Consider the following 14,767-nt stretch of genomic DNA (forward strand, 5'->3'; position numbering starts at 1 on the left):
GCATCTATTTATCTATCTATCTATCTATCTATCTATCTATCTATCTATCTATCTATCTATCTATCTATCTATCTATCTATCTATCTATCTATCTATCTATCTATCTATCTATCTATCTATCTATCCATCTATCCATCTATCCATCTATCTATCTATCTATCTATCTATCTATCTATCTATCTATCTATCTATCTATCTATCTATCTATCAAATTATCTTGATCATCAATTGAGGGGAATCAGAATTGGTTCCATACCTTATCTATCGTAAATAATGGGGCAGTAAACATAGTTGTGCTGGTAGTTTTTTTGTGGTCTTATTTGTGATCATTTGGGTGAATGCCCAAAAGTGGGATTGCTGGGTCATGGGGGGGCTTTATGTGGAGTCTTTTGAGGAACCTCCATACTGCTTTCCAAAGTGGTTGATCAAGTTTACACCCCCACCAAGGATTCGGTAGGGTTCCCTTCTGTCCACATACCCTCCAGCACATGTTGTAAAAATATGGAACACTTCAAGAATTTGCATGTCATGCTTGCACAGGGGCCATTCTAATCTTCTCTCTATTATTCCAATGTTATGTATTTCCTGCTGAATTAAGCACAGAACATTTTTTATATATGAAGTGTAATTCATTTTCTTTCTTTTTATTGTGAAAATACTGCACAGAGGAGTTACAATAACATGAACAAGATAATGAATACATTTCTTATCAAGCATTGTTGCCTCCTCTTTGTTTCCCCTTCCTCTCCCTTCCCAAACTCCCACTAGCTCTGACACCTGATCCTCCCCCACACCCATCAACGTTGTAAAGTTCGTTTTACGACATAACGACTTCTATATCTCATTGTTGCAATGGGTCCAACTGTATCCCAATTTAAATGATATTTTTTCCCTTCCCCTCCAAAAATTATACCAACATCAAATACAGTGAAAGCAGTCGCTAAACCATAGGGGAATGACATACAAAGCAACATAGAAATCATCTTATAAATATATTAGAAACAATTGGATTAAAGAAAAATCATTTGAATACTTATCTTTGGGTATATTTCCCTAACATCAGCTTATCTGACCTTTCCTGTTTGACTCAGACATATACTAGTTATTGCAAATAAGGGAAACCGTGAGACCAATGTTTCTTTGGGCCTGGCTTACTTAACATATTTTGTCCAAGTCTTGTCATTTCCTAACAAATGGGACAATGTCATTCGTTCTGATGGAGGCAAAGAATTCCCTTGTGTATATATACCACATTTTCTTGATCCATTCATCTACTGAGGGGCATCTGGGTTGGTTCCATATCTTAGCTATGGTAAATAATGCTGTGAAAACATAGTTTTTTGAGTTCTGGGCATATTTTAGACATGAGACCCTTGTCCGTTGTATGGCTAATGAAGATCTCCGAATCCGTGGGCTTTCTATTGATCTTGCTAGCTATGTCCTTTGCCATGCAGAAGCTCTGCAATTTCATGCAATCCAATAAGTCCAATTTTTTTTTGATTTGTTGTGTTTCTGGGTCTCTATTAAGAAAATTATGGGATTTGCAAGGATACTTAGAGTTTCTCCTATTCCATCCTGTAATTTTTTCAGACTGTCTGTTTTAACTCCAAGGTGTTTGGTCCATTTGGAGTTGATTCTTGTGCAGGGTGATATATAAGGATCTAGCTTTAGTTTTCTACAAGTAGTTAACCAAATGTGACAGCACATTTACTGAAAAGGCTGTCTTTCTTCTATTCTATTTTTTAGATTCCTTATCGAATATTAGATGGCTACAGGTCTGTAGGTACATTTCTGGGTTTTCAATTCTATTCCATTGGTCCTGAGGTTTGTTCTTGTGCCAGTTCCAAGCTGTTTTGTTTACTTTGGCTTTGTAGTAGATTTTGGAATTTGATATTGATATTACTCCAGCACTGTTCTTTCTGTTAAATATCGTTTTTTTCTATTCCGTGTCTTTTGTTCCATGTGAATTTTTGGATTGTCTGTTCTATTTTCTTGAAGAATGAAGTTTGAATATTAATAGGTATCACATTGTATTTGTAGATAGCCTTGGGAAGTATTGCCATTTTCATGATGTTGATCTTTCCAATCACGGAGCATGGGTGTTTTTGCCACTTTCTAAGTTCTGTTTTGATTTCCTTTTTCTGTTTTTTTAAGTTTTCATCATAGAGGTCCTTCACTTCTTTGCTAAAGTTAATTCTTAGATATTTCATTTTTTGTGAGGCTATTATGAATGGAGTTACTTTCCTATTCAAGCCACACTTTTCTCATTGTCGGCATACAGAAAAGCCATTGATTTTTGAAGGTTAATTTTATACCCCTCTACTTTGCCAAAGTTTTGAATCATCTTGAGTAATTTTGGAGTGGAGTCCATGGGATTCTTTAAATACAAATCATGTCATCTGCAAAGAGAGAGAGTTTTACTTCTTCTTTCCCTATTTAGATCCCCTTTATGTTAGCATCTTGTATTATTTCTGTAGCTAGGCATTCTAATACAAGATTGAAGAGCAGTTGAGAGAGTGGACATACTTGTCTCAGTCCTGATTTTAAAGGAATTGGCTTTAGTTTTTCACCATTGAGTATAATGGTGGCTGTAGGTTTGTCATATACAGCCTTTATTGTATTGAGGAATGTTTCATGGATTCCTAATTTTTCCAGAACCTTGATAATAAAGGGGTGTTAGATCTTGTCAAATGCTTTTTCTGCATCTATTGAAATAACCATATGGTTCTCATCCTTGTTTTTGTTGATGTGATGAATAATGTTAATTGATTTGTGAATATTGAACCAGCTTTGCATCCCTGAAATTGAATCCTGTTTGATCATGGTGTATAATTTATTGGAGTAATTGCTGAAGTCGATTTGCCAACATTTTGTTCAGAAGTTCTGCATCAATATTCATCAAAGAAATTGGTCTATAGTTCTCTTTCTTTAATGAGTCCTTTCCTGGTTTTGGGATGAGGGTGATTATGGCTTCAAAGAATGAGTTTGGTAGTGAACTTTCTCTTTCTATTTAATTGAAGAGTTGGAGGAGTATTTGTGTGAGCTCTGCTTTGAAGGCCTTGTAGAATTTTGCTGTAAAGCCATCTGATCCTGGGCTTTTCTTAGATGGGAGGTCTCTTATGGCTGTTTTTATTTTAAGGCTTGATATGGGCCTGTTAAGATGGCTTGACTCATCTTGTTTCAGTTTCGGCATGTCCATATTTGCTTGGAAAAGGCCTATTTCTGCAAAGTTCTCAAACTTATTAACAAAAAGTTTCGAGAAGTATTTCCATATAATGTTATCAATCTTGTTTGTTTCTGTGGTGATGTTTCCATTCTCTTCTCTGAGTTTATTTGGGTGTGTTCTCTTGTTTTTCTAATAAGATTTGCTAACCGTCTCTCACTTGTGTTAATTTTTTCGAAGAAACAACTCTTTTTTTTATTCTTTCCATGTTGTTATTGGATTTTAATTCATTTAATTCTGATTTAATTTTGATTATTTATTTCAATCTCCTGGATTGGGTTTTATCTTGCTGCTCTTTTTCAAGGATGCTTGATGTCTCATTAAATTATTGGTTTCAGATCTCTCCAGTTAGTTGATGTAGGAACTCAAATATATAAACTTGTCTCTGAGTACTCCCTTTGCTCTCTCCCAGAGGAGCTGGGAGTGTGTGTGTTCATTTTTGTTGAATATCATGACCACTTGAATTTCATTTCTAACCTCTTCCATGATCCACTGGTGGCTCAACAGTGTGTTGTTTAGCCTCCACTTGTTACAGGAATTTCTTTGGTGGCTTTAGGTGTTGAGTTATATTTTTTGCCTTGTCATCTGGGAGAATGCAAGGTATAACTTCAATATTTTAATGTTTCTTTACAAGTTTGGTTTGTGACCTAAAATGTGTTCTATTTCGGAAAATGTTCCATGTGCTGTTGGGAAGAACGTGTATGCTGATGCTGCTGGGTGGAATATTCGGTAGATTTCTGTTAAATCTAGTTGATCTATGCAATTGTTAAGGTCTGCAGTTTCTCTGTTGAGTTTTTCCCGAGTTGATCTATCTAGTGTGATAAAGTCCTGAACAATTAATGCCTTTGGATATATGTGAGATTTGAGAGAAAGTACGATTTTCTGAAACTAGACAATTCATCAAAAAGTAAGTCGTGAAATTTTAGAACCATGTACTTCTTACCTAAGCACACATTTAAGAATAAAGGCAATATTGACATGACAAAAACAAAATAAGTCCAGATATTTGTTGTTCAAGAGATGTGTAGGAGGAGAAATACAATTATCCTATACAAGCACCTGTCTTAATGGACACTGCAGCAAGTGGTAAGGTTTGTTAAAAGTTTTAATGTTTTAAATATATTTAATTTTGGGAATTTGCTTATATATGCCATAATTAGGACTGTTTGGCAGGTCATAAAACTTTTCTATAAAGTATTTAAGATTGACGGTAGTAGACATTCTACTAAGTATGTTCATTTTCAGAAACTTTACTAATGAGAAGTTGCAAAGTCTTTGTGTAAAGAAGTCAAGTGAAGAGTTAAGACTTTGTTAACTACACAGCTTATGTTAAAACTTTAGGGCTTCCTTACTTTATATTTTAGCGAGGAACAAATGATGATATAAGCCATATACAATTCATGAGATGAGTCATAAATAGTCATCTTAGTTGGTAACTTTAAAGACTACACATAGCCTATAAAACTCTTGTTGAACATCATAATCTTAGCCAGTTTTAAATATACAGGAATATGAGAAAATAGTAAAACCTAATATGTAGTACACCATCAAATACTGAAAACACTGGTAATTGTTTTGTTTTATATTTTATTAATCATTAATATTTAATAATTGGCTTTATTTATTTGTATTATTGTTTCCCTTGTTGTAATATAATACAACTTTTTGTAAGTCGTACTTTGAGAAGGTTACTGGGATGGCAAAACCATTTTTATAGGTGCATGTGAATTTATAAAGAGGAAAATTAAGAACAAAATATTTATTAAAAAATCTTCAAGTAAAGTGTGAATCAGGAGTATTGATAAATGTCCAGACCTAAAATCTTAGCCCTAGGCTGAAGCAGCGGTATTACAGAGTTGAGGCCACAAATGTGAGAGACTGTGTTTTGTTTTGTTTTATATTTTGATTTTGTTGATCATTGCGGTTGAAATCCGGGGCCTGGGTGCTGTTCCTCAGCTCAAGGCTACTGCTATCACCTGAGCCACAGCACCACTTTCGTCTTTTTCTACTTATGTGGTGCTGAGGAATTAAACCAGGACCTCATGCATGCATGACAAGTAATCTACCACTGAGCGACCTTCCCAGCTCCTGAGAGACTGTTTTAAAAAATAATCTAAAAATTATTTGCTTTCTGCTTTGGGTTATATAATGAAATATATGAATATGAATATAGATCTATAGCTATATCTATCTATCTATCTATCATCTATCTATCTATCTATCTATCTATCTATCTATCTATCTATCTATCTATCTATCTATCTATCTATCTATAGTCTGATATGGTGCTTGAATTCTTGGCTTGGGAACTCTCCTTATGATCTTCAGCTCAAGGCGACCCCTCTACCGCTTGAGCCACAGAGCCACTTCCAGTTTTCTAGTGGTTTATTGTAGATGAGAATCTCATGGACTTTCCTGCCTGTGCTGGCTTTGAACCAAGGTCCTCAAATCTCAGCCTCCTGAGTAGCTAGAATTTCAGGCAGGAACCACAGCATCAGGCTCTTTTTATATTTTTGTGAATTGTCATACTTTGAAATTTATTTTAACTTCGGCCACTTAATCCTTTTCAAAGTCATGAAATATCTCTGAGAGTTTGCTTCTGTGAAGATTGTTTTTGCATTTATAATTTCTTCTTAGTCATTTTTATTTTTATCAAAATCACTTTATATTTTATGTTGATGTGTTATCATACATCAGATACCTTCAAATGTACATTTAGAGTCTAAAGATAGCAGTATGAATATTCTCATACAACTCTTGTTTATCTGTTATGCACTTTCATTATTATGATATTTCTCTGTCTTTTTTCTCTCTCATTCATTCTCTTTCTCTTTCTGGCTCCATGTCTTCTACTTAGAATTTCTGCTGGTCTACTATTATACTTCAGGATCCACTGATTTTGGGGGAACATGATAGGGACCATCAGTTATCCTTGCATTCTTCGAGAGTTGTAACAGTGACGTGATATTATTCTTTGCCATTCTAAATGGCAAGAATTCCCTTTCACTTTTACTACTATTATAAATTTTTTATATTTCATATAAAATATTATATATTTTATCTCATAGGAATCATTGGGACATATAAGATACTTTTAAACTGTGACCTAAATGTTCTTTTTCTTTTACAAACATCATTTTTCTTTTATTATCAGTAAGGAAATACATGTAATGAAAACAAATCTATCCTATGGAAAGTAGACCGAAGTTGTTCACAGGGATGAAGAACAAGCTAATGGGGGAAGTAAGTACAAAGGATGCCCATCATAGAGCACAGATCCTCAGAATAGTTTATCATGAACACTTTGTGAGAAGGACAAGGTGCTGGGAACTAGAGATTAAGTCACGGAACACTTCATATATATGCACTATATTTATATATGTATATTTGTATATGCCATTATATATGTACACATTTATGTTAGTATATACACAAATACACACATACATTTACACTTGCATACATGCACACCTGGAGAAAGACACATAGTCACAGCCAACACAAGTTTCACTACTTGCTGAATATGCCTTAGATTGAATGTTTGGAACAAAATATGTTCAAGATGTATTTGTCTCTAAGAGTTCTTTTACCACTCCTCTTATCTCTTAAAACTGGTTGGTTTTGACAGAACTGACTTGCAAAATTCAGTACAAGTGATAGCAAGTCATTCAGAAATCTCAGTAAGTAAAGGTCATATGCTGATTCCCTGCTTCGCATGGAATGCTTGCTCTTGTAGACACTCTCAACAACCAAAGCAGCAGGAGATTATCCTGGTATAGAATAAAGTTATAAGGCTTTAAATGGCATCCTTCCTTGACCTCTTTTCCAACAGCCATCTTCATTTCCTAAGCACATGAGTGAGTCCTCAGAAGACTGGAGCTCAGGTCAACATTTAACCAACCCATGTGAAAAGTCCTATGTTAGAAATGTTGACTGAGGTATTGCTGATTTCATGACCAAGAAAATAAGAAAAAAGTAAGTATTTTAATGTATTAAAATTTGAGAATAATTTGTAACCTGTCAAGAAATATGTATAACACAATTAAAGCAACTGACAAAAATGATGTGTGTTTCATTTATGTGCTCTTGAACTTGGCGAGTGATTTTCGGTGTGTCCACACAAGTAGAATCAGATTAAATCAAACCAGTATTTCTTCATTTAAATACATGGAAAGGATACAGATTGATCCATTGTAACAATGATATCGACAAGACACACTATCAGAGGGAGGGTGGAGGAGGGGTTGGGGAGGTGTAAATGGCAAGGATGGGAGGGGGAAAAACAAAAGAGGGCTTAAAACATTCAGTAAGAAATGTACTCATTACATGAGTTATGTAACTGTGACCCCTCTGTACAGTATCTTTACAATAAAAATATATATTAAAAAGATACAAGGAAAATTTCTGTACTTATAGGAAGTTGTATTTGTCACTCAATATCAGTAAGGTATTGGTTTTAGGACCACAGGCATAATAAAACTTTGGATACTCAAATTCTCTACATAAACACAGTATATTATTTACATTAGAATCAGCCGACAACTTTAACTGGTTTTCCTACAAATTTATAGAATAGTGTACCTATGGAAAGATATATAAATATTGCATTTTCATATTGGATTACATATCCTTTCAAGTGTTGTCTAAAATTAACCTACACTAAAATCATTGTCATTGATATCCTTCTCAAGATTGCAAATGTTTGGACTTGCAGGTGACCTTTCACAAAGCTCATACCTCAAACATAACTTTTTAGTTTGTTCATGAAATCATAGGAACATAAACATATGGCATAAAATGTTAATTACCTTTATCTGCTGTCATTAATGTAGTATAACTAATACAATTAAGTATATATCGTGATGGAAAGAAGATTCTACCTTGTAAATACATGATTGCAGGCATGTACACACACACACACACAAACGCACATGCACACACACACACACACTCACATATATTTACCACTCCAACTCGAGTTAGTTTCCTGATATTGGTTCTTAGACAATGATCTAATAATCAAACTTTCTTGCCTAGACATAAAATACATTTATAGTTCCAAATATACAAAAACACCTGATCATTAAAAAAAGGAGAATATTTAAGAGAACCACCCAGCTCCTGAGCTATCTATTCCCTGATTTCATTCATTCATGATGATGCATTTTTCATATAATATTTAAAAATATTTTTGTTTCTCTGATTAGCAAACAAAAATATGCTGTCATAAAATACAAAATGTAGGTAAAATTACTTGTTTTTAATATACCTTATCAAAGACTTCTGTTTCCTTCTTGTAGAGTGTTTCTGACATATGCCCTAATGTCTAATATTAAGTTACAAAGGACATGCCATATTCTTAATTAATTTTTCCTAAAGGTTATGCTATGGAGTTGATTCTTATTTGTTTTCTTATGCTAAATTAAATTTTGTTTTTATGTTACTTCCAAGCCATTTGAAATATCAAAAAGAACGGGAAATTCACATACTCAATGCTATAAATTTTCCTCTGTGTATTACCTGTGCTGTTGTGTCAAAGAGGAGGTAGAATTTTGTGTGTTAACTTGCACTGAATTCCATAAACGCTGGAACTTCCCTCCATATTTCTTCAGTGACTCATTGATGATTTAGCAATGTGTTATTCAGTCTCTGTGAGTTTCGCAATTTTCTGTGATGCCTTTTGATGTTGAGATCTAATTTGGTCCCATCGTGGTCTGACAGGATACAAGGAATAACTTCATTTTTATTTTTGAATTTCACATATTTTCCTTGTGATCTACGATATGATCTATTTTGGACAACATTCCATGGGCTGCTGAGAGAAATATATATTGTGAAACTGCTAGGTAAAATATTCTGTAGATATCTGTTAGGTATAGCTTGTCAATGCAGTTATTTAGTTCTGAAGTTTTTTGCTAAGTTTTGACCTGGATATCCTGTCCAGAGGTAAGAATGATGTGTTCAAGCAATCAACAATGTGTTTGGATATATGCATGTTTTTATGTCAATTCGCATTTGTTTGATGAATTTGGGATCTCTAGGATTCAGGGCACTGATGTTTAGAATTGTTATATCCCCAGATGGATAGTTCTCTTTATCAATATTTAATGTCCTTCTTTGTCTCTTTTTACTTTCATACCACTTGAATTTAAAACCTATTTTATCCAATATTAGTATGGCTACTGTGGCCTGTTTACGAAGTCCATTTTTAATTTGTAATGGTGATGTACAGAATTGTTACAATTACATGTCAGATAATGAGCACATTTCTTTTTGAACAGTGGCACGTCTTCCCTAATGTTCTCCCAGTTTTTCCCTTCCAACCTCCCTCCCCCACAAGTTGTATAGTTCATTTTCAATGTAGTGTCTATTGAGTTGCACTGCTGCATTTGTTGACTCTTTGTCCCACTATGTCTGTGTTCCCTATTGCCCTTTCCAAACTGACATATAAGACCTAACGTGTAGAAATAGAAAACAGCAACAGAAGGCAGAAGGGTAAAAGCAAAATAATAAATAAAACCTTACATATCCATTTCTGGAGATCATTTGGATGAACATTATTTTATATGATAATATTCATATAGCTATTGATCCTTTGTGATCCTCTCCAAAGGGCATCCTCCTTAGATCTTAGTGTGTAAATGTTTAGAATCCTATATAATTTATCATGTCCAAGTGTAATGGTTTCTCCTTTACCGTCCAAGTGTGTTTACTTGTAGAATTAGAGGCACATTCTAATACAACAAATGAGGGAAATCAGGCAACCTATATTTCTCTGAGTCTGTTTTTCTTCACTTAATTAAGTTTGTTCCAAGTCTTTCCATTTCCTTATAAATGGTGTAATATCATTCTTTCTGGATCCACAGAATTTCATCAAACCGAAAATTTTCTTCATGGCAAAGGAAAAAGTTAGGTAAATATATAGAAGAGAACAGAATAGAAGAAGATTATAACTACCTAATCATCAGATAAGGGTTTTCATACATATCCCATATTTAAAGATAAAAAATTAAACCCAACGAAAATAAACCTTAAAATAAACAAGAACCCCGTAAATATATGGGATAAACACTTAAAGAGAAACTTCTCAGAAGAAAACAGACAAATAGACATATCTCTCTCCATAAAAGAAATGCAAATCCAAACAACACTGAGATTCATCTCACCCCTGTTACAATGTCCTTTGAAAAAATGAACAATCACAGATACTGATAGAGATGTCGACCAAAGGAAACTCTATTAAACTGTTGGTAGGAATGTAATATTCTTCATGCAGTTTGGAAAACACCATGGAAGTTGCTCACTAAACTGAATAGAGAGCTACTTATGACCCAGCAATTCCATTTACAGGCATTTATCCAATAGAGCAGAAATAAAGCCACACTGAAGCTGCCAGCATAATCATGTTCATTGTTGCATTATTTTCTGTAGCCAAAATATGGAATCAACTCAGATGCCTCTCATTGTAAAAAGGGATCAAGAATTTATACATATAGATAGATAGATAGATAGATAGATTGATAGATATAGATAGATAGATGATAGATAGATAGATAGATAGATAGATAGATAGATAGATAGATAGTTAGATAGATAGATATGTGTAAATTTATATATATTTTATTTTATTGAATCCTGCTTACAAGTGTGTATGTATGTTTATATACATATATATACATACAAACATACAGCTATACATACATAATGTACTTCTGTTCATCCATCAGAAAGAATATTTTTTCCCCATTCTTAACGAAAGTGAAAGACAAAATACTGATGTTAAGTGAAATAAACTAGACCAAGAGAAACTTAGGTTACATGATTTTCCTCATTTGTGGTACACAGAAAGTGCCTATAAATGTAAAAGTAAACATACTAGATGGTATGCAAGGATGTACAAATAAATTATCTGAAGTGTCAGAGTCCATGGAGAGTGAAAATACAATAATTCTCTTAAAAGACTAAGTCAAAGCCCAACAAATTAAATACCAGTAAATGTTTACAGGAGAGGACAGTGGAGGAAAAGTGAGAGGGGTAGGAAATTGAAGGGAAAAAGGATAGAATACAGGCAAGAATCCCTTGTATAGTTCCCAGAATTGAAATACACAAAGGAAAGGGTAGTGAGAAATGGGGTGAAGATTTTGAAGTGGTAACACAATTCTAAGTGCACTGTACACATAAACTGCTTTGTTAAATGGCAAGTAATTCCATATAAATATTATCAAGGGATACTTAATCAGGGGTAAAAGCAAACATTTGTGGAATGACATTCTCTTTAATAAGTGGTGATAAGGTAGACCATATGGGGGGGGAATTAAAAAGTGAACATTGACTTAAACATAATTTATTCAAATGTTATCTTCAAGCAGGATTAAAATGTGGCATATAAAACAAAAAGAGTGATGTAAATGTAAAGCAAAGAAAGTTGTCTTGACAATTTTGGAGATGAAGCACTCTTAAATTTGGCATTAAAATTACAGGAAAGGAAAACTTGATATAGCAGAACTCAATACCAGTATAAAATAATTTTGTCTGTGAAAACTCATATGCAAGTACTGAATAGAAGTTGGAAGTTGGGGGCTCATGTATCTCATCCTAGCTATTTGGGAGTCTGTGATTTGTGTATTGCTGTTTGAATGCAGCCCACAAAATAAACTCCCTGAGAATCTTACATCTGATAAACAGCAAAAAAGCTAGAAGTGGGGCATGACTCAAATGGTAAATTGTTAACAAATTGAAAGAAATCTCAGGGACCATGAGTTCACACCCCAGGAGCATACATTCATATACAAAATTAATAGTGATGATGATGATGATGATGATGGTGATGATGATGATGATGATTATGATGAAGGGTACCCAGTGTCAAGGACAAAATATTTGCAAATCCTGTACCTAAAGAATGCCTCAAATCTAGACTCTGTATAGAACTCTCAAAACTTAATGTTAAAAAGAACACCAAGGGCTGGGAAGGTGGTTCAGTGGTAGAGTGCTTGCCTTGCAAGCCAGAGGCCCTGGGTTCGATTCCTTAGCACCACATAAGCAAAAAGAAAAAATCGGATGTGGCGCTGTGGCTCAAGTGGTAGAGCGCTAGCCTTGAGCTGAAGAGCTGAGGGACAGCACCCAGACCCAGAGTTCAGGGCCCATGACTGGATCCCCCCCCCCAAAAAAAAAAAAACGAACACCAAGTATAAACCAACAAAATACATGTTGTGAAAAATAAACACAAAAGAAGAATCATCAGTCATCAAATAAATGCACATTAAAACTAAAATGACATCATAAGACATGTATGAATATTACTTCACATAATACAATAATGACCATACTAAACGCTATCAAGAAACTGGATCCTGGCAGGAATGTCAAATGGGAAAGACACTCCTGAAAATGTTTGACAGGTTCCTAGAATGAAGAATATGCAAATACCCACAGTATAGCCCAGGGATTGAGCTCTTCAGGCTTTGTCTCATAGAAATAAAATGTAACATTCACCCAAAGGCCAAAACACAGAGGATTATAGCAGCATTATGTACTCTAGTCGAAGAAATGGAAATCAATTCAAGCTTTCTTCAAGTGAATGGGAAATGAATTGTACAACATTCTCTAATAACAGAAACAAAAGGCAACTCGAGAGAATACAACATAATATTAAAGCATAAAATAACTGGGAATAATCTACCACAGATTTGAATTCAATATTAAAAGCTTAGTTACTACATGATCAAGAAGTCGGAAAGAAAAAAAATATGTTGTTTGCCAAGATGAAAGAGGTTTGGGATGGGAGAACGAGAAGTAGTGGGGTTAATAATAAAAAGGGAAGCATGAGACAGACTTATTTTTGGTAAAGAAACGTATCTGTAAATATGGTATATTCATATAGAGTTGATTAAAATTATATTGGACTTAATATGTTTAGAAAATAATTAAAATAACTGAAGTATTCATAAGGTACTTGTGAAATATTAGTGTCCCACTTGTGATATCATACTAGAAATATCAAAATAAATTGGAAAAGTATTCAAAAGATTTCTCTGTGTTCTTATAAGATCATAAAGATCCATACTAACCTTAATAAAACTTAATGAAATATAGAAAACAGAAGTTACATTGAAAAATGGGGACCAAGCTTGAAATATACCTTGATAATTGTAAGGCAGAGATTTAGAAGTCTGATATCAGAGCCAGTTCTGACAAAAGAAAATTCATGAGAAACTACAAAAACAAAGAAAGCTAGATATAGGGTAATTTCCCTGTTATCTCACATTTGTGGAAGCCATAGGAAAGAGATCTTTGCTTAAGGGAGGCTTGGCCTGAAAAATAATATAAAGTGATTAAAGCCTTAGCAATGTCAAGCACCAGTAGTGCCAAAGGAAAAAAAAAGAGAAGAAAACAGAAAAGGAAAGGAAAGGATAAAAAAGGCAACTATTTCCTCTTCATTCTTGTAGTTTCATGTCATTGGGTACAAGAATTGAGAGTATTTTGTTTAATGTTTTTAGATTCAGGCCTCTCTCATATGAAAGTATTTATTTCAAGTAATTATTTCTACTGTTTATTAGCTTATTATTAGGCCTTTATGGAGATTGAACTACAACTGAGCTGTACCTGCAGGTCTCTTGTATAGTTTTGGAAATTGTTTATTAATTCTTCAATAGTTAGCTATTCTACTTTTCATCTTATCTTTTCTCTCCTACCTTTACCCCTATGTATTTTTTTTATGTGCTGAAATTTTTCCTCAATTTTATCTTCTAAACTTAGAATTTTGGTTTTAAGTTTACAGAGAAGTCGGTTATTTTTATGACATCTTTTAAAATTATATAGCAATATATGTATTTCACATGTATGATTGATTCTTAGAGTTCATTTCAATAAGAAACATTTATATGGTCATATACACATAACTACTGAGCCATTGTGATCCTCTACTAAGAATAGCTTCCCTTGTTCTTGCCATGTGAATGCTTAGAGTGCTCTTAGTTAAGCATGTCCAATTGTAATTATTTGTCTTTTACTATCTATTGGATTAACTTGTAGATATATGGACATGTCTAGTTATTACAAATGAGGGAAACCATGCAGCATATATTGAATTGGATCTGGCTTATTTCACTTAATATCATTTTTTTCCAGACTTTCCATTTCTTCAAGAATGGGGTAATGTCATTCTTTCCAATGAAAGCACAGAATACCAACAATACAACAGACCCAGAAACTGACATATAATCTTTGATAAGGAAGCAGAATAAAGGATGGAAGAAAAACAGCCTCTTCAAAAAAGAGTTTGGGTAGAATTGTCTGTAGACAGAAAACTGAAGTTAGATCGTGATATATCCACCTGCAACAGAATCGATTCCAAATGGATCAAAGACCTCAATGTAAGTTCAGATACTTTGAGATTGTTGCAGGAAGAGTTAGGGGAAACAGGAGGGCTCCTGGGCACTGGCCAAAAATTTCAATGTAATTGTGGATAAATGGGATTACATCAAACCACATCAATCATTTGTCAGACACAAAAGAAATGAAGAAAAAAGAGATAGTGTAGCA

The 14,767-nt window shown here is 33.9% G+C and overlaps 1 non-coding gene across 1 annotated transcript; it reads right to left on the reverse strand.

Moving 5' to 3' along the window:
- Nucleotides 1-495: 495 nt before the first annotated feature.
- On the reverse strand, nucleotides 496-605 carry LOC138807175 (U6 spliceosomal RNA). Its single transcript, XR_011366075.1, has one exon. It is a non-coding gene; the product is annotated as a U6 spliceosomal RNA (small nuclear RNA).
- Nucleotides 606-14,767: the final 14,162 nt, after the last annotated feature.

The sequence above is a fragment of the Dipodomys merriami genome, unplaced genomic scaffold, assembly GCF_024711535.1.
Source record: "Dipodomys merriami isolate MVZ:Mamm:240054 unplaced genomic scaffold, mDipMer1.0.p SCAF_413, whole genome shotgun sequence".
Lineage (NCBI taxonomy): Eukaryota > Metazoa > Chordata > Mammalia > Rodentia > Heteromyidae > Dipodomys > Dipodomys merriami.